This window comes from Melopsittacus undulatus, chromosome 1 (genome assembly GCF_012275295.1).
Source record: "Melopsittacus undulatus isolate bMelUnd1 chromosome 1, bMelUnd1.mat.Z, whole genome shotgun sequence".
NCBI classification, from domain to species: domain Eukaryota; kingdom Metazoa; phylum Chordata; class Aves; order Psittaciformes; family Psittaculidae; genus Melopsittacus; species Melopsittacus undulatus.
The window spans coordinates 57,938,895-57,959,126 of NC_047527.1; positions in this window are offsets into that span (position 1 = coordinate 57,938,895).

A 20,232-nucleotide genomic window follows, 5' to 3' on the forward strand; every position below is an offset into this window, starting at 1 on the left:
AACAGTGCAAAAATTCCCTCAGTGGTGAATTTATACACTTGTAACACTTTAGATATAAATGGTTGACCAAGTCTGAGACCAAGACTAGATCCAGCTGCATCTAGCAGCATTTTAGAAAGCAAGGAGATCTATTCTGAACCCAATGACTCAACAGGAGTTGAGACTCAACAGACTCAACACCCTTTGTGTCTCTGCCAATCATTTTTAGCTTGATTTTTCTTTGATATTCCTTCATAAACTTCATCCATGTAATAAGTAATAGAGTGGATCTTGCCATCAAATTCTGTTAAGTTATGCCTTTATGAATCATATTAAAACTGCTCTTGCTAATACCTGTGATGGTTATTCTTTGAGTGACTAAATTATTCTGGTGACATTTTCTCACCTCCTCATTGGCTAAGCAGTCACAGGAAGATTTCTTCTGTAGTCCTGTCTTGTGTCTGCATTGTCCAGCTCTGTTCTACTACTATGGTCTTTCCTTCATCTATTTGACTACCAGCCAAAAAGGGCCACAACCCATTTAACAGCTAACACAATAGCTACATGGTTGCACCAATGAGCAAGATAGACACTCCATATGATCTCAGCTCTGAAGATGAGAAAAACTCCAGTGATCCACTCAATATTTCTACTTTCTTAGGTCTTCTTCCAACCAGCTATGCTCTGTTCCCCACCTGAGAAAAAGGTCATTGATGTTCCTCATGATTTCTTCATGTTTAAATTCCTTTAATCAGATTCCTATGGTGACAAGTACTACTGAAGATATAATACACTATCTTGCAAACAGTACTGGGAGCTGGGTATGACCCTTGTCTCTTCAAGTCAGTTGAAAGACCTCTGTGTATCTCAGTAAAAGTTTGAGCAGTAAGTCAAATCCCAGTTATGTAAACAAATGTTACTTAAATCACATAATGCATGCTATTTATATTAATACAATTTTGGTGTATGCTTAAGATTAAACATGTGAATCTAGTCTGGTGACTTCTGTGTCTAGAATAGTCATGATATCTAAGACTTGCAAGTCCGTTATTTTTGATTACTTTTGTTGTAGGAAAAAAAGCATCCAAAAAAAAAAATCTGAAACTGGTGTACCTCAGGGGTCATGACTGAGAAAAGAAAAAGTTTTTTTGTTTAAATAGTTCAATAAGCTACATCAAATCAAATTTTATCTATGTATTCTTTCAACTAGAAAGAGAAATCTTGAATCATCCCAGGCACACTAATAGATAGCGCTAGTGAAATAGAAAAACACAGACCATACAATAGATTTAAATAACAAGGTCTTAGAAGCATATTTCTTTACTGTTTCTGAAAGGTTTGGCTCCATTACTCTAGCATTTAAAAGTAAGAACTACATTTTCTTCTGTTTAACTCAGATAACCTTTTAGCATCAATAAAGATATAGGGGCTTAAAGGAAGAACTTGGTTCTAGCTTTTGTCCAGAAATAATAAAGAAATAAATAATGAAACCTCTATTCATTGTGTTCACTGTCTCAGCTAATGTAGGAAATGAAGGCTTTGATACAGAACAGTAAGTTCTTTCTGAATGAAAGTAGTTTGCACTGTACTGGTTCGTGGATGACCTGAGAAGATTTCTGTGTGCTGATGTAGAAAATATATATAGAGCAAAGCTGTATGTTAGAGAGACTGTTTATCCATATTTTGCAATTAACTTAAAAGGATAACTAGCACTGTTTGATTTTAACACAAGTAATACTGTAACATAATACTGATTGATATTAGTGATGATAAAGGTTTACTCGAGGGAATGCCTTTGTAAACTACTTTTTTGCTCGCTTAAAATATATGAGGAAAAGGGAATTAATACAAACTTGTTGAATTTCACATCCACCTACAAATTTATTTTTACATTCAACTCTGCCTAAATGGAGGACATGCTGAAAAGCAGGTTCTGACCTGTAGTTATTACCTTATTACTGGTAACCTTACTATTATTATGCAATTTCCTGTTTATTTGATGTAACGGAAAGTTTTCTCCTGATACTTAAACCAGTAGACCTAGTACTGGCTTTTTATCCAGCATGAGCTTTGTTCTTGCTTCAATTTTGTAAAATTATAATATTTTGTAAAAATTATGCAAATTCAACTTGTTACCTGAATATCAGTTAATATAAAATAGAAGCATTGACTCACCTTATGCTGGTAAAAGGACCATAGAGGCAGATTATAAACAATTGAACAAACAAAATATGCCTGTGGGAAATCATTTTACTCAAGTAAATTGTCAAAAGTGAGAACTTCAATAGGACTTAGATGACTAACTTTCCTTTATGCTTTAGACCATTTACCTTAATGAAAGTAATTTCTGCGCCATTAAACAAGATATCTTTAAGAGACAAAATATTCAAAGCAAAGGAAATTTAAAACTTGCTGGCAATAAGCATTATCATTTCCTTCTGAATTTTCATTGCTAGGTTCACATATAGAGGCCTTCAGTTTTTCTATCTTGACTTTGAGGTGGTCCACTTTATAAGTCATGCTGATGATTTTCTGTCTTCCAAATAAGTATTCATGAAATGTGTTTTTCTCTTCATAATTCAATAGAGGTGGGATGTGTACACTCTTGGGACAAAGAAATAATTCTAAATAAGGTGACTGATTATCCTTCTATGTTTGGTACATAACTAAATTGACCATAGCTAATTTCGTTTTCACATGGTTGGCAAGAGAATAAGTGTTTTGAACCAATGCGTTAAATATTCCACTTCATAAACTGGAAACGTGCCTAGTGCAGATGATTGTGCCAGCTGGCTGTTCTTCATTATAGGACATTTGTTCATTCTTTGTCTCATGGCATTGAATTAGCCAACTGTCTGTTGTCCCTTTTTAAGACAAAACTAATAAGAAGCATGATTAAAGAAACTACTTTATTTCATTGCTCTTCAACTCAAAAGCAGACAGAAATCCCATGCCAAATGAAAAATTTCTGCCCTCAATTACCCTGTATGTTATCAGTCCAAGTAAAAACTGAATTATGCAGAAATATTCAAAGTTTTGGTGAGCCAATGCATTTGTCTTTAATTTCTGCAAGTCAAAATTTGAATCTCCAAGTATGTCACAAATGCAAATGATTAGCATAATATCAATCTTTGACTATTTATTTAATAATACCTAAATACAAGGAATTCCACTTAAACAATCCTCCTCCCCCCCACCTTTTATTCCCCTTAATTTTATTTCTTTTTTCCTATTGTAAATGTGTCCAAATACTGGAATAGGTTTCTCTAAGCAGTTGTGAAGTCTTAGTCCTTGAAGATACTCAAAACCCAACTGGACGTGACCCTAAGCAATCTGCTGTAGTTGACCTTGCTTGAGTACTGGTCTTGAACTGAGCAATCTCCAGAGGTCTCTTCAAATCTCAAGCATTCAGTACTTCTGTGGTTCTGTGATATCAAACAAGATTTCAGTGAGGAGAAAGTGAAATTTATCAATTTTAATTGACATTTTAGCCACTTGTTAATTTTGTTGCTTTCTGTATTAGAAAATGCTAGTAGCTGAAGTCTGAGCTCCACAGGGCAAGGTTTGTGTCCCTGAAATAGGAGACTGCAATGCCTCATTTTCAAACAGATTTTATTTGGCCTCCTAGGGATCATCTTCATGGCAGACTTGCTGTATACTTCGTATTCTGTAGAATTTTAGGGATACAGAAATATAATTCTTTGTTTATCATTACAAATATCTGACAACTGCATTTAGACTCTCAATAGATGTTCTGTAAAGAATTTAATTTACGGGGGAAATGCATTATAGGTTACAATAAGTTTTTTAATATTTTGTTCACCAAAATTAAATAGGTTCCTGAAAGAGTAGTATTCCTTATACCGCTTTGTTTAGAACTTTCCATAAATTCAACATACAAAGCATGGTGTAGAAAGATTGGCCTATGAGAGGCAGGCTAATCTAGTTCCCCAGAGGACTGTTTTGTATCATAATAAAAGCCACTTCTACTTGTATTTTCTCTGTATCAAAGAGAGAAGTGTTTATGCCTGCACAGAAATGGTAAAGATAAGAATGGGGTGAGAAGACTGTGAGTGCTCAAGTAGGCATGAATAATAGTTATTGAGAGACTAAGTGGCATCATCAGATGTTTGAAGCACCAACTGTTAAACAGCATGCTCTGATTAGGCACTGTCATTCCAAGCTCTTACAAAAATAGATGCTAGGGAGAATGGAATCACTTGGCAATGCTGCCTTTGTTGTTAGCCAGAAGATTGTCCAAGCAGCCAGGAATAAGGTTAAGAAAGCTAAAGGCTGATAGAACCAAATCTGGCCAGGGAAGTCAAGGACAAGAAAAAAAGCTTCTATAGGTACATCGATAAAAGGAAGACTACAGGAAATGTGGGGCCCATCCAGAAGAAAATGGGGGACTTGGTTACGTGAGATATGGACAAGGCTGAGGTACTCAAAGACATTTTTACCTCAGTCTTTACTGATAAGTGTTCGAGTCACATTGCCCAAAGTCACAGAAGTCAAAGGCTGAGACTGGGAGAATGAAGAACTGCCCGCTTCAAGAGATCATGCTCAAGACCATGTAAGGAACCTGAAGGTGGCAAAAGGTCAATGGACTTAATGAGATGTATTCTGGGTTCCTGACGAAACTGGTGGATGAAGTGGGTAAGCCAGTATCAATCATATTTGAGAAGACTTGGCAGTCTGGTGAAGTTACTGCTGCTTGGAAGAGGTGAAATGTAACCCTCATTTTTAAAAAGGAAAAAAGGAAGACCCAGAGAACTACAGGTCTCACCTCTGTGTCTGGCAAGAGCATGGAGCAGACCTTTCAGGAAACTATGCTAAGGCACATGGAAAATAAGGAAGTGGCTGGTGACGGACAACATGGATAAGGGACAATCATGCCTGACAAATTTAGTGGCCTTCTATGACAGGATTATAGTCTAGGTGGCCAAGGGAAGATACACTGCTGTCATCTTCTTGGACTTATATAAAGCATGTAACATTCTCCTGCGTGACATCCTTCTCTCTGAACTGCAGAGACATGGATTTGACACATGGACCACTCAGTAGACAAGGAACTGGCTGGATGGTTGTACTCAAACAGTTGTGGTCAATGGCTCTATGCCCAAGTGGAGAGCATGGAACTCACGATCTCTCACGCTCAAGGAACATATGGTGTTCCTCAGGGCTTAGTATTGGGACTAGTGCTGCTCAACATTTTTGGGCTACACGGACAGTGGAATTGAGTATATTTTCATCAAATTTGCTGATGACACCAAGCTGTGGGGTGCAGATGACTTACTGGAAGGAAGAGATGCCATCCAGAAGGACACTGACAGGCATGAGAGGTGGGTCTGTGGTAACCTTATGAAGTTCAACAAGGCCAAATGCAAGGTCATGCACATGCCTCAGGGCAGTCCCAAGCAAAAAGGTAGGCTGGGCAGAGATCCAGAGAAGACTTGAGTAGAAAGGCTTGGGGGTGTTGGTTAAGGAGAAACTCAACATAATCTGGTCAACTGTATCCAGGGCTGCATCAGAAGAAGCATGACCAGCAGACTGGGGAAGGTGATTCTGCCCCTCTACTCTGCTCTCGTGACTTCACCTAGAGTACTGAATTTAGCTCTGTGGCTCCCAGCATAAGAAGGACGTGGACCTGTTGGAATGAGTCCAGAGAAGGGTCATGAAGGTGGGCTAAAGCACCTCTCCTATGTAGACAGTCTGAGAGAGTTCGGGTTTTTTATAACCTATAGTAGAGGAGGCTCTAGGGAGACCTTAGAGCAGATTCTAAGGAGGCCTACAAAAAATCTGGAGAGGGACTTTTAAAGAGAAAATAGTGATAGAAAAAAGGACAATAGCTTTAAACTAAAAGATAAAGTAGAATTACATTAGATATTAGGAGAAAATTCTTCACTATGAGTGTGGCGAGGCACTGAAACAGGTTCCCCAGAGAAGCTGTGGCTGCCCTATCCCTGGCAGTGCTCAAGGCCAGGTTGGGTGAGGCTTGGAGCAACCTGTTTAGTGAAAGGTGGCCCTGCCCATGGCAGGGTTATGGAACTATATAATCTTTAAGGCTCCTTCCAACCCAAGCCTTTCTGTGATGGTTCTATGATAATGACAGAACCAGTCCTTCAGCTGCTGGTACACGATCTTTCTTGAATCCGTGAAGCTAGGGCTAGAGGTAGGATTGTTGGCAGGATTACTTCTGTAATTAAGCTGATCCACAAATGAGACTCTCCAAGCATCACTGCATGAGTGACAGCTATTGATTCTGGATTGGCTCTGGTGAAGGATGCGTATTGTAGGCACACTGGTGTTGCTGCACACAATTAATGTTGTGTTATGCATTGTTAATTTAAAACCAACAATGCAAAAGTTTGTCAGCTTTACTATATTGAGGAGCAGGAGACAGAGGACACAATTTGTGAAGGTGCAGAGTCTATGAGTCGTGATCTGAAGCAGCTGCAGTGTGCCAGGGTGCCTTCTGAGTCATGTACTGCAAAATGAATCAGCCTGGATTAATGCAAAATTTAGGAACTCACAAGTTTTTCCTGTTTGCTTTTACTTGCAGGTCATCAATGAGTCAGGTCTGGGGTCAAAGTACCCCAGGAAATTTGGATGTTAAGGGTCCTGGAACTGTGCATGGAGCCATCTTCTGGTGACTCCCTTCTACAAAAATTTCACTATGTTCTGAACATTGCAATCTAGGCAATGCTGACAACATTTAAGCAATTTTAGCATACAATTTCAGAGCTCATTTTTTATATTATTTAAAGAGCTATACAAGAGGAATGTTTTACTAGTCATTTAATCCCCTATTTTTAAGTGTAAATAGTTAGTAGTTAGACTTTTTGAGAGTCTGATGGTGAAGTATCCCTTATGTCATGAAAACAATGAATTCATGTTTTTGAACTACAACAGCTAAGAGTAAAATGGCACATTAAGAATGTAGTTCTGAATTTTAAAATTCAAGGTGCTCCTGGGAAACTGGTCCATATGATTTTCCTATGTCAGTGTTGGAAGGACGACTGGTAGCAGCCAGCTTATACATAAGCTGATAATATGTATTAGTGTTGATGCCAGCACATCACACTATCATAAGATTTCACTGGCTAGATGGTTAGCATGTTGCTCATTTTGCTTGCTGCAGGTTTATTGGAGAGAGACAGAGAGATTCACTCTGAAAAATCAGTACACCAGTTTTGAGGAGGAACATTACACAATTTAAATCAGCCCTGTCTTCTAGCAATTTAGTTGCTTCCCTGCTGCAATATCTCCCAGCACTTGCTAAATATTGTATGAGGTACTTAAAGGTGAGGACACAGCTGTCATGAATATCTATATCCGTGAATCATTATTAATGACATTGCTTACTGACAGAGTTCTCTGGATGACTATTGCGCCTGCCTCAAATGGGACTGACAATCCCTTTAAAAATGCATCAGTTCTTTTTACTCTTTACATTGCCTAGGCTTATCAAACATTATTAACCCTGTTATTTCTTGGATAGACTGTAATAAATGCTCTGGCACTTTTTCTTCCTCCTGGGGCTGCTGCAAAAATCTGCATTTGCAAAGAGTGACTGAAGCATATATTTCAAATTTGAAGGCTAGGAAAGTAAGAAAGATAGCTGGAAATGTAGCTTCTCCTGTGCTTCAAAATAATCACCTTTATAGCACCCTTTACAGTTGGTAATGCTCTATAATACCTTTACATTTACTTCCTGATATCCTCATAAGCCATATAGTGCTGTCATGGACTAGATTTCTCAAGGAAAGATGTCATAAGATTGACACTAAGAATATAATATGTCTCACCAAGCTTGTGGAAGCTAACAGAATTTGGATATTTTCCAGGAAAGATTTCCTGGGTGGATTATATTAAAGCTACCCAAGGGAAAAAAAAAATCATAAGACATATTTCCCCTTTGTTACTAAAAGTTAATTTCTTTGGAGATTTGTGGGTCTGGTCTTTTTTAGTTTATATAGAATAAAATATTGTGTAGTTTCTTACCTGCTCCCCAGTCTAAAGTTATGGCTGTCATAGGTCACAGTACATTAACTCACTGCTATTTGCAATTAAGTTATTTCACGTTTATCTATGTTTCCTTTACTTTTTCCCTTTTTTTTAATTCAAAGAATTAAGCTTACATTTTAATGAAACTAATTAAGCTCTTGGTTGCTGTTTCTATTTCAAGCTCCAATTTATATCTGAAAGATTATGCTCCTTAAACTTTTTAAGATGACCAAAAAAATATTTTACCATGAAAATGATTCTGTGTAATACTGAGGAGTACAGAAAATTGATTTGATAACAGACAAATCATTGCAGACAAACCAAAAGTTATTTGGGTTGATAGTGAGGGAACTACTTATTGATATACCGTCTTCCACCATTTTCAGTTTCCCTTAAACTCCTACCTTGTAACTAACATTCAGCATGCATAAAATATGGTTCAGACTGTTTAATGCTTAGGTATACACACTTTTATATTTAGAAGCCATCCTGCTGTTTTTCAAATGTGATCTTTTATATTGTCTTGAGTGGTTTTGTAGCTTGTGATTTTACAAAGACTTGAACTCCTTTCCCTGAAACAGTAATTTCTTTTCATTTTTCTTCTAGAGGTGAATAAAAGCTCTCCATACAATTAGCTGAGAGTTCTCATCATTACAAAACGTGGTCCCAAGGGTTATTTACTAAGCAAGAAGAGTTTATCTCTAAGTCTCAAATGGATGCTCTGTCATGGACATTTTAAGCTACTTTAATCCAACAGAACATACTTTTTCTTGTCTGGAAGGATTTGAAAGAGTAGGTATTGATGGCCATAACGTCAAAATCTGATGGGGAAATAAGTCATGATCTAATTAATAATTAGATTCTTGGACGTAGAATCACATACAAACAAGAAAAGGACAAATGATCTGTAGACAGAGAGAGCTCATTTCATCTCTTATTAAATAAACTGAGTAGCTATTAAATGTGAAATACTGAACTGAAAAGAGAGAGACATACTGAAATCTAGATAGTGATATAGAAGGTTAATGCAAATTACTTTGATGCTGATGGAGAAAGCATAATGATCTGAGTATGGATATGAGTACTCCATGTCCCTCACAATAACCAGAATAAAAAACAACCCCAAACAGCCCCCCCAAAACACTCAAACCAATCTTTCCCACCCCCTAAACCCAAATATTTGTATTTCAATCTGTTTCAAAATAACTGCTCTAGCAATCAAGGAGCTGGGTTCTCAAGAATATACAAGTTTCCTTGTACCCTTTTCTTTTTGGTGGTTTTTTTTCCTCCCCTTATAAAAAATACAGGTGGTACACTATGGACTGGAGCTAAAGAACTATTGACAATATACATGTGAAAAAAAGAAGGCATGCTATGCCGTTTATGTGACTTCACATATATATCATATATGTTTTGATATTTTGAAAAACTAAGAAGTACTTCCTGTTGTTAAAATACCTATAAGATTACATGTTGCTTTAAAAGAAAAACATGTTGCAGTCCTTATTGTTCTGTTGTCTTTGAAGACCTTTTTTTTAATTTTGTGTATTGACAAACTATGTTTCTCATTTATCTACTGGAACAATATTTCTCTCAGAAAATTGCACTTGCTTAGCATCAAATAGAATTCCAAATTTTGCTAATGCTGCAATGTACAGGCAAAATTTAAATTGAAAATTTAAACACTCCTGCAATCAGTAGCTTTTCTGCTACAGCATATGAACAAAATGTTCATCTTTTCATTAACAATATCTCTGATGCATTGAACACTTCTGTTATGAGAAAGTTTCTGCTATCTTTAAGCTTTTTATTTGAAATGGGATCTAAAGTCCATTGAGTTGATGATACTATACTTATATGCTGTATATATGCATGTAGGCCAAACTGGAGACTCACGATGTTCTGGTAGGTTCTTATGCTAGATGACCCAAAACACATCTAGAGATTCCACAAGTTCTCTGTATGATCACGCACAGGCAAAGAAAAGAAGGTTGTGGGGTTTTTTTTTTGATGTCCTACAGACTTTTTAGAAACAGACATATCGACTTATCAAAAATTTTGGGAGACAAGGACCTTCCACAGACATGCAAGAAACTTTTCATGACGGACCTTGTCTTTCAGATGTTTTGTCATGCTATAGACATAAAGCAAGTTCACTTGCTGTGATTATAAAAATGATGAAGAGGTTCCTGAGGCCCATGGGAACTTTATCACACTTCTCTATTGAATTAAATGGTTATATTACAGATGTTGCTTGTTTTTTTTTTTTCTCTTGTTGTATGCTTGCTGTTCTCCTCTAGTCCCAAAACATGCACACAGACTGGCACTGCTAAAATTATAGAATGACCCATTTTTTTCACAAATGTATTATAGAGTCTCATTGTAGTGAACTGTGCCATGACCAAACAGGTTCTGGTTAATACAAAACGATCTAATTCATTCTTCATAGGTTTGAAAATATAACAGAAATTAAACAAGTTGGAAAATTTTCCCAGTTTCAATTTTTAGTCCTTTGCAAATGAAAGATCATCAATCAGAGTGCAAGATTTTTTGTGAACTGTAAAGTAAAATTATAATCTGCTCTATATGGTTTTCCAAAGTAGCTAACACACATACGATTGCTTAATGTTTGGAAAAAAATGCAAATTTAATGCTTTAACTTTTACCTGTAACAGAATTTAAAACATTTAATGAATTCCTATGGAAGGAAGCACCATTGCCTTAGAAATAATATCTCTGGGTTATTTCTATTCATCTGACTCTGTACTGGCATTTGTTTCCACATTTGTATTATCTGCACAATAACACAAATAACTGCATTAGAGGTGTCTATCTGGAAAAGGATGCAGCAGTACCATTGATAGGCAACAAGGAAGGATTACAGGGAGAACTGAGTGTGACTGCTGCTGATGGTATAGGACTGGAAAGCCCATTTCTCGGTCTCCCAGTGGGACTTACGTTTGCTACATTTTCAAAGTGTCAAAAATTCTTCTTCCTGCTTGTCTCAAATTGTAACTTTTAAAAGTGGATTTTACCCCATAGCCAAGAAACTATGAAATTAATTGTGTTTTCCTGTGTCTGCTCGTATGTTTTTCTATAACTGTGTATGTCAGTTAGTGCAAGGCACCAGCTGTTCCAGAAATCTGGATGCCCTCATGCCCATGACCCCTAGCTGTCCAACTGGCAGTGCTTTCTGGAGCAGCAGATTCTGACAGCACCAAGTCCCCGTCCCCAAGGCAGTGTACATGCAGTGCTAAGCTCAGACTGGCAGATCTTTAGAGGCTGAACACTGTGTAAGGTGGCACAAAAACTGGCATCAGCCCATCTGCGCTTTTGTTGTTTGTCAAGAGAGATGGCAACAACCAGACAGCCAAATTCTGCTGATTCAGAGTTTCCTGGTGAAAACCTGCTTTGTCCAAAAGTTGCCATCTAACTTACTTTCACGTTTCCTAATGTACTTCAGTTTTAGCCCAATAACTTAGATGTCTTTTCTTTTTTGTTTTGATTTCTTTTAATTTTTCTTTTTTATTTATCTTTTTTATTTTTCTTTTTCTTTTCGGTTTTTCTTTTTCTTGTTTGCTTTTCTTTTTGGTTTTTCTTTTTTTCTTTTTCCTTTTTTTTTCTTTCTTTTTCTTTTTTGTTTTTTTTTTTTTTTTTCTTTCCTTTTCTTATTTTCTTTTATTTTTCTTTTTCTTTATTTCTTTTTCTTTTTCTGCTTCTGCTTCTGTTTCTTTTTTTTTATGGACTACTAAATTAAATCAGGTTTGAACATGTTGGTATGTTCTTTATTAGAGAAAGGAAACAATCTTATACAATTTTTAAGGCAATTTTTTCCTAGTCTTATTTCAGTTCAGGTAACCTGTAGACCTCCACTTCTTCCAACATGTATAAAATTTTCTTCAATAGCTATTTTTGGTTTTATTCGTTAATAATAATTATTAACAAACATTACAAGTCTTGATAGTAATTTTTCTCTCTCTTTTCTGTATTGCATTAAAATAGGGAAAATTATAAATTACAAGAACTTTGCAGAATAAGGGAAAAAAGGTGAACAGTAATTGCACAGATTCCCATGTCCTTTTCAGAACTGTTTATTAATGTCACCATGTATAAGGACTATCAATATTTCCTTCCTTAGTAAATTGTTTACATGGTTTTGACTTTTTACCACTTAGCTTTCAATTTCTGCTTAATTGTTTCTTTTTCCAAAAGGGAGCATGTTGAACTTTGTGCGTCCATCTCACAACCAATGTATCAGTCATAATAGCTGAATAACATAAACTAGTAATTTTTTTTTCACATTAGTTTTTTTTATGAATCAGTTTTTTCTTTTATCTGATTTAGAATTATGGATTCTGTTTTTAAGAGAGAAAACTATTTTCTTTTAGACATTATTATGATTGTGCCTATGTAGAAAATATTTTCCATTCCTAAACTGTGTTGTATTCAGACTATTGTGTTTTATGAGATCTGTTATATTTGACAGTGGAGCATATGACAACAGTTAATGGAACTTAATGTGTCTGGTAACAAGCTTTTTTAGATTCAGAAGTATCTACAACTGTCCCTTGAAAATGCTCTCAGAAATCTGTGGGCCACTGAACTACAGTTTTAGAAGCTATGTTGCCAGATTAAGCCACCAAAATATACTTGTTTTCCCATAGAGTACTGTAGAAGACAAACTGACTTTTGGGTTCCCATTTGGCCTTAGGTAAAAGAAAACGAATCAACAAAAATAAAGCATTTTAGGAAGGTGAGGCAGAATTGAGTGGTGAAAGTATACAAACTATAGTGGGAATATTAAGTTTCTTATGGTATGGATGAGCAGAAAGATAAATTGATGTTGAAGGAGCATCTAAAAGAAAGGAAAGTTGTTAACAGATTTGATTTTAGCAGTTCTTAAAAGTGCTCTGTTGTAATTTAAGCCCAGCCAGTAACTCAGAACAATACAGCCACTCGCTCCCTCCCTCCCTCTTCCTCCGCCTGGTCCCGGAGGGATGGAGGGGAGAATCGAAAGAATGTAACTCCCATGGGTTGAGATAAGAACAGTCCAGTAACTAAGGTATAACACAAACCACTACTGCTACCACCAATAATAATAATGATAAGGGAAATAATAAGGGAAGAGAATACAACTGCTCACCACCTGCCGACTGATACCCAGCCGGACTGAGCAGTGATCTAGCTCTTCTGGGTAACTGCCCCCAGTTTCCATACTGGGCATGACATGCTGTGGTATGGAATAACTCTTTAGCTAGTTTGGGCCAGGTGTCCTGTCTCTGCTTTCTCCCATCTTCCCCTCCTCCCTGGCAGAGAATGAGACTCAGAAAGTCCTTGGTCAGAGTAATCATTACTTAGCAACAACTGAAACCGCGGGTATTATCAGCACTGTTCCCAGGCTGAAAATCAAAACCACAGCACTGCAACAGCTACTAAGAAGGAGAAAAAATGACTGTTACTGCTGAACCCAGGACATGCTCAGATAATTTAATTATATAAAAATCTGTTATTTTGTAAGATGCTCATGAAGACGGAAGCCTTAAAGCTTTAAAGGTACAAACATAAAAGTAAACCACTGTATTTATTTTTAATATGTCATAATTCTAAGTTAATGATGCACTGTGACTCAGTCACTTAAAAATTTTGAACAATTGAGAAGCAGAAAATGAAGTGCACCCTTAATAACATTAATAATAATAGAATAACAACAACATTTATTTTCCAGGGGGTGGGTACTTCATGAATGTATGTGAGTACATACAAATATTCACATACCTCACTTTCACCTATAAGAAGATATTTCAAATAAGACAGAATTTTTAAATATTAAGAGAGCCTTTGTTTCCCATATGAAATATTTCTTTCACCTTATGAAGTGTTTTCATTTTCCTAGGGTGACTTTGTTCATTGCAAAGAGAGGAGCAGTTCCCTAAGAATGTAAAAAGCTTGTTACCCTCCTAAATGTTCTGTTTTACTGCATTTTGCTCTCCTGGTTCATATTAGAAATGCATCCATACTTATGTGTTCTTGAAAAAGGATCTGTATTTCACAGAAAATGAAGAATTTCTTAAAATTCAACTTAGAATTATAGAATCATAGAATAGTTAGGATTGGAAAGGACCTCAAGACCATCTAGTTCCAACCCCCCTGCCATGGGCAGGGACACCTCACACTAAACCATATCACCCAAGGCTTCATCCAACCTGGCCTTGAACACTGCCAGGGATGGAGCATTCACAACCTCCCTGGGCAACCCATTCCAGCACCTCACCACCCTCACAGTAAAGAACTTCTTCCTTATATCCAGTCTAAACTTCCCCTGTTTAAGTTTTAACCCATTACCCCTTATCCTATCACTACAGTTCCTAATGAATAGAACCTCACCAGCATCCCTATAACCCCCCTTCAGATACTGACTTCTGACTAAGTCAGTTCATTTGAAATGGTCCAACATAATTTTAAGTGGCAGAATATTTTAAGTTACTCTGACACAAGAGAGTATTTCTAAATCAGCCTCAGAATTTGAACAAGTTATGACTGAGAAAATGTGATATAAACCTCAAGCAAAAAGGCTTCAGAGACATCAGACTGTATTTTGAGAGAACATTTATTACAAAGACGAATTATTGTTTAATTTACTATAGATATACGTAAATATATGGTAAGTCCACTCATTCAGTATGAAACCAAGAATAGAATCTGGCCTTTAACATAAACATTGCCTCACTATAAATGAAATATTTAAACATAAAGCAAACTTTGCACAAATGTAAAGGTTGATCTGAACTTAACCGTAAAAAAAAAAATAAAAATCCAAATACTACTAAGAATTTCACAATGATTAACCTGGATGTTGAGCTGCATTATCAGCTTAATCCCCTTGTCTTTAGAAAAGGGAACATTGCAAACGGAATTTTAAAAGTTTTGTGATTTTATGGAGACACAATATTAAGCCATAACAGTTTAAATCTGTATTTGTCAATGTTGGGCTTTTTTTTTTTTTTTTGATGTGGAGTCAGAAACTATCAGGAAATGTCTAAGAATGCATTTACCTATTTTCACTTTTTGAAAATTAATGCAAGATCCTTAAACACTCTGACTGTATAATTTCTCATTTTTAGTATGTGCTGTAAAAGAGATTATATAGATGCAGCCAGGCTGTGTGTTAGGTGTGCCTTCAGGCTGACTAGTTAATCTAGTTAAGAACCTGTTTCAAAAGATGTTTTTTAATCCTGATGTATACAGCTGGAAAATGATTTTTTTATTGTGCTGCTCTTGGGTATAGCATTCTGGGAAGACTCCAGGATGATATGTTGAGACCACTGTTTGACAAATCATAAACATTAGGCTGAAATGCTTTAGAAAAATGGTGCACTCAATATATTCTATCTGCTTTTATAACTCACATGCTATCTGCAGGCATATTTCTGCATTAAACTAATATTTAATGGCCCTGGAAGCAGAAGTCCTGATTTGTTTCCGTAAATAACTATTTTAATATACCTAACAGCTAATCTCTACATTCTTTTCTTCTCTCCCTCAACTATCTGCAGCAGTGGACCTTCAAAGTGTAAAGGTCCTTGTTCAGTAGTTTTGATAATTTGCCCAATATCCACGCTCAGTGCAAATCAGTGCAGGGCAATTTCAAAAACAATTTATTACCTTATGGGAAGAGGTAGCTCTACTCCCATTAATTTAAATACAGTCCTTAGACTTCACCTTTTGATTTAAAAAAGATTAAGTTTAGTTTTTATATGTTTTGGCATACAGTGGGTGATTTAATCTGTCTTCCAGTTAATGTGTCTGAATGGTGTTCAATGGATTAAGAAGCAATGAGCTGAATTTCTAAGTACTGTTCACGTTGAAACCAGCTTTCTGCCCCTGGTTTCAATTTAAATCATTGCCGGTAAGATTAGGTGGCATATTCCCATGTGGGTTTTATCTGAATGAGCTTTAGAGATGTTCAGCTAAAAGTATTTCTGATAATTAAAATAAACTCCATCAGCATAGTTCCGTGTTAAAATTGTTATAGAATAATTAATATCTGAAACCCTTTTTTCTCCTTTCAGCCCCAGTAATTCATAGCAAGGCTGTGCAAAGTAGCACATTCTTAGGAAAAAGAATAAAGAAAAAAAAAGCTGATTAAATGTGAGAGGTCTGAATGGTCAAATATCATTTTGGGGGTTTTCACATCAATGGCATTTTATGCTTCTGGACTGGCATAACATGATAAGAGCCTAAAAGAAAAACCTGATAATTTTCAAAGGATAAATGCTCTAATCTTTCAAAAATTATTTAGATTACTTATATTATGTATGAATATATTAATGTAGGAATATCAGTGTTCCTTCTACACTACCAGATGAGAAGTATAGCAAACATACCCAACAGTCATATCCTTTTAGGATTAAATTAATCAAGAATTTATTTGTCATTATCAGATAAAATAATTTGAACAACTTCATGCAGAATTCTAGCTAAATGTAAAGTACGTTCACTCTAAGAATCCTAAATGTTACTTTTGTTAACATATACAAGTGATCTAGTTGTATGCCCTGTTTCTAAGAGAAATTCTAAAGTATCCTAATTTGCAATTGGTTTTCCTAGTCCTATTATTTTTAATTAAGTAATAAGTTTCTTATCACTGGGATACAAGCCATCATCATCATAATAATAAATAAATAAATAGCCCAAGGAACAGCTACAACAAAACAGTGTCTTATCATCATCATAGTGAAGAATTCCTTCCTAATGTTTTATCTAAATCCACCCTCTGTCAGCTTAAAACCATACCCCTTGTCATGTCACTACGTGTCTTCATAAAAAGTCCCTCTCCAGCTTCCTTGCAGACCCCTTTAGATATTGGGAAGGCTGCTCTGAAGTCTTTCCTGCGCCTTCTCTTCTCCAGGCTGAACAATCCCATCTATCTCAGCCTCTCTTCATTGGAGACATAGCACCCTGATCATCTTTGTGGCCCTCCTCTGGACTGATTCAAGCAACTCTACATCACTCTTGTGTTGGGGGCCCCAGAGCCCTTTAAGTACTGAAAAGCTGAAAAAGGGTCTCCTTGGAGTCTTCTCCAGGCTGAGCAAGCCCAACTCTTTCAGCCTTTCTTTGTACTACAGGTGTTCCATTTCTCTGATAATTTTTTCTCAAAAAAATTCCTGCCAAGTTTCAGTGATTCTACACATTTTCAGGGCAAAAATAACTACAGTGATCATTTAAAGAGAGTTTTTAATGACACACCAAAACCAGCACATCTTTTAGATACAGTAATTCATGGTTGAATTGAAATGTTTTTTACAATGACATGCAATATTGATTTAAATTTTTAATACACATGGGATGTTTTTAGCTTAGATATTTTCAGGATCTCTTCATATTTATCCTTATCAAAACAAACATAATCAGTGAAACATAGTGATCACAATCAAATGAAAAATTCGTAACACTAACAATAGCAATCTTCTTGAAAGGACTGAAAGTCCACCTCCTTATGTCAAAGCTTTGTTTGATCCATGACTAAAGGACTATTATTGAGTGAAGTTAAATAAGATTTTTTTCCAATTAAATGCTTCTCTAATTGCTTTTTCTTACTACTGTATTTCTTCCTAGAATAACATTTCAGTTAATAGTGAATGTTAGACAAGATCAAATTTAATGATAACTTTTAGTCACAGTAACTATTCAAGTAGCTATGGTTTCCTGTCTGTGGAACAAAGACTGGTATAACACATTATCTAGTGATTACTTCCACTGACATCTGTGGAATTTAGATAGGAGTTGCATTCTTAATGCTAATATTGATATTGGAAATTAACCTCTTTTATTCAGACGACTAAGTATCTCACATGATCATGTTAAGAAAGGCCTTTACAAAGCATCATTTTATACCATTTACCTGGTAGTCTTATATACTATTTCCTCTCTGACAATAAGGCGTGTATAACTGATAAATTTCTTAGTGCATGTGAAACTTTTATGGGTGAAGGAAGATACTTGAACATGCTTCATTTTTTTTCTGTGTAAATAGTGCTTGTAACTAAACTACATCTTTTTCACCATGCTCATTATTACATTTTTTATGCCAGCTATGAAACATTCAGTATTTAAAACATAATCCAACATTGGTTGGCCATAAACAGTGGTATAATGCAACACATGCATAAAACGCTATTCCCATTTTACTTGGAAGAGAAACTGATGCAGCTATAAGAAAGGACAAATTTTGCTAAAATCTGTTGCTATTGAATGATAATTTTCTATGACTAAGATGGCTTTGAACTTCGAAAAAAGATTTTAGTGATAGTGAACATCACAGTATAATTTTTGTGTAGCACATATTAAAACCAATCAGTTGGCAAACTGGTTCTCACGTGCAGTAGAGGTAGATAGAAATGTTGCAAGGAAATGTAGATTTTTTTTTTATTTTTTTTTTATTTTTTTTTCCTCATTTGTTATTTTTGCTTCTGAGCTTTGTGGACAAAATGTGCAAATATGTTGCACAATCCTCAAAATTTCTCAAAAATCAGATTTTTTTACTTTTATGTATTAAACACAATTTTGTAATCCTGGATGAACTTTGAATATATTAATGGATTTGAAGAAGGTGTACTCTATTTCTGTTCAGATCTGTTCTGGTATTATAATATTTTGACACGTGACAAAATGTTTCGCTTTATACATTGGTAGCTAATTCTTGTCACAAATGATGTACAAAAAGTGAACACAGCATAATACATCACATTTCTCACAGCTTTTGAAACACGTTAGAGCTGTATAATTTACAGTATGGCTGGGATTTGTTAAGCAAGGTAGATATTGACATTATAGAGTCACAGAATCACACGGTTGGAATGGACCTCTAGAGATCATCTAATACTACCACCCCACCAAGGCAGGGCCTCCTAGAGCATGTTACACAGGACTGCATCCAAGCGAATTTTGAGTGTCTCCAGAGAGGGAGACTCCACAACCTCCCTGGGCAGCCTGTTCCAGTGCTCTGCCACCCTCAACACAAAGAAGCTCTTCCTCATGTTGAGGTGAAACTTCTCATGGTTTAGTTAATGGCCATTGATCACATTGGTATAATCTTTTAAAGTTTTGAAAGCAATAATTTATATGTTACTCAGTTCCCAGACTGAAGCATGATAGAAAGATTATGCAAGCTGTCAGACCAAAAGTCTTGGAAAAAAAGAAAAAGAAAATAATAAGGCTGATACTAAATACATTCAATGCATAAACTGCAAATAAATTTCAGTTCTTCATGTAAACATTTTTAAGAAAGGGTTTTGTAAAATAGGTCTGCAGTCCCCGATCTAAATTCACTCAAAAATACAATTATTTATAAAAAATTATTATACTATACAAACAAAAGTACTCTCAGTGATATTCATATGGATGCCACTATACTGTGTATTGCATGCTGCAGAAAAGCACAAAGAGTGGTAAGCATGGACCATAACTTCCCATGAACATTAATAATACATGAAGGAGAGTGCTTAGGCAGACATTCAAAGAATTGCAGTCATGGCCTTGTGCTGATGCCTGTATGGACTAATGTATCAGAATTACAGCTCCTACCTTTTCCCTGCAGCATAGTCTTTATTCATGTTGTAACTATGCAAAAAGGGTAGCATCTGTTTTCCTAGTCTACACTAGGGAGGAAATACATTCTTGGAGAACATTTCTTTAGTTCTGCTTTTGATTTAGAAAGCACAGGTTTTCATGTTAAGACAAACACACTTGAGGAGACATTTCATTATAATTACCACTATCGTGCTTTATTTTATGAAGTATTTATGTATTCTTTTCGTACAGATGGAAAACAAAATTCAAACTTCAGTTGTGCTTTGTTAAACTTTTGTGGAATATAAAGTTATTTTAAAACTCCCTCAACTTGAAAGTGTTTAAAGGATGAAGCAGAATATCTGGGCTTCCAATAATAAAGTCTCTTATTAATAATGGAACAACTACCATTACTTTAATTTTCAAAAATTAGTGTGAACGTATGAATGTTCTTGCATGAATCCAGGATGTTCGTGGATATATCCATTGATATGTGAGAGAGACAGAATGCACAGGGCAAACTGTTTCCTTCTGATTGCCCAAAACATTGAAACACTGCAAACTTCGATTGAATTAATGACATTGGTTGTGTCAGGACACAAATCCATGTCATAAGGGGAAAAAAATTCTTTTAGTTTTTCAAGGGACGTGTGAAAGGATACATTACTCCTAGCTTCC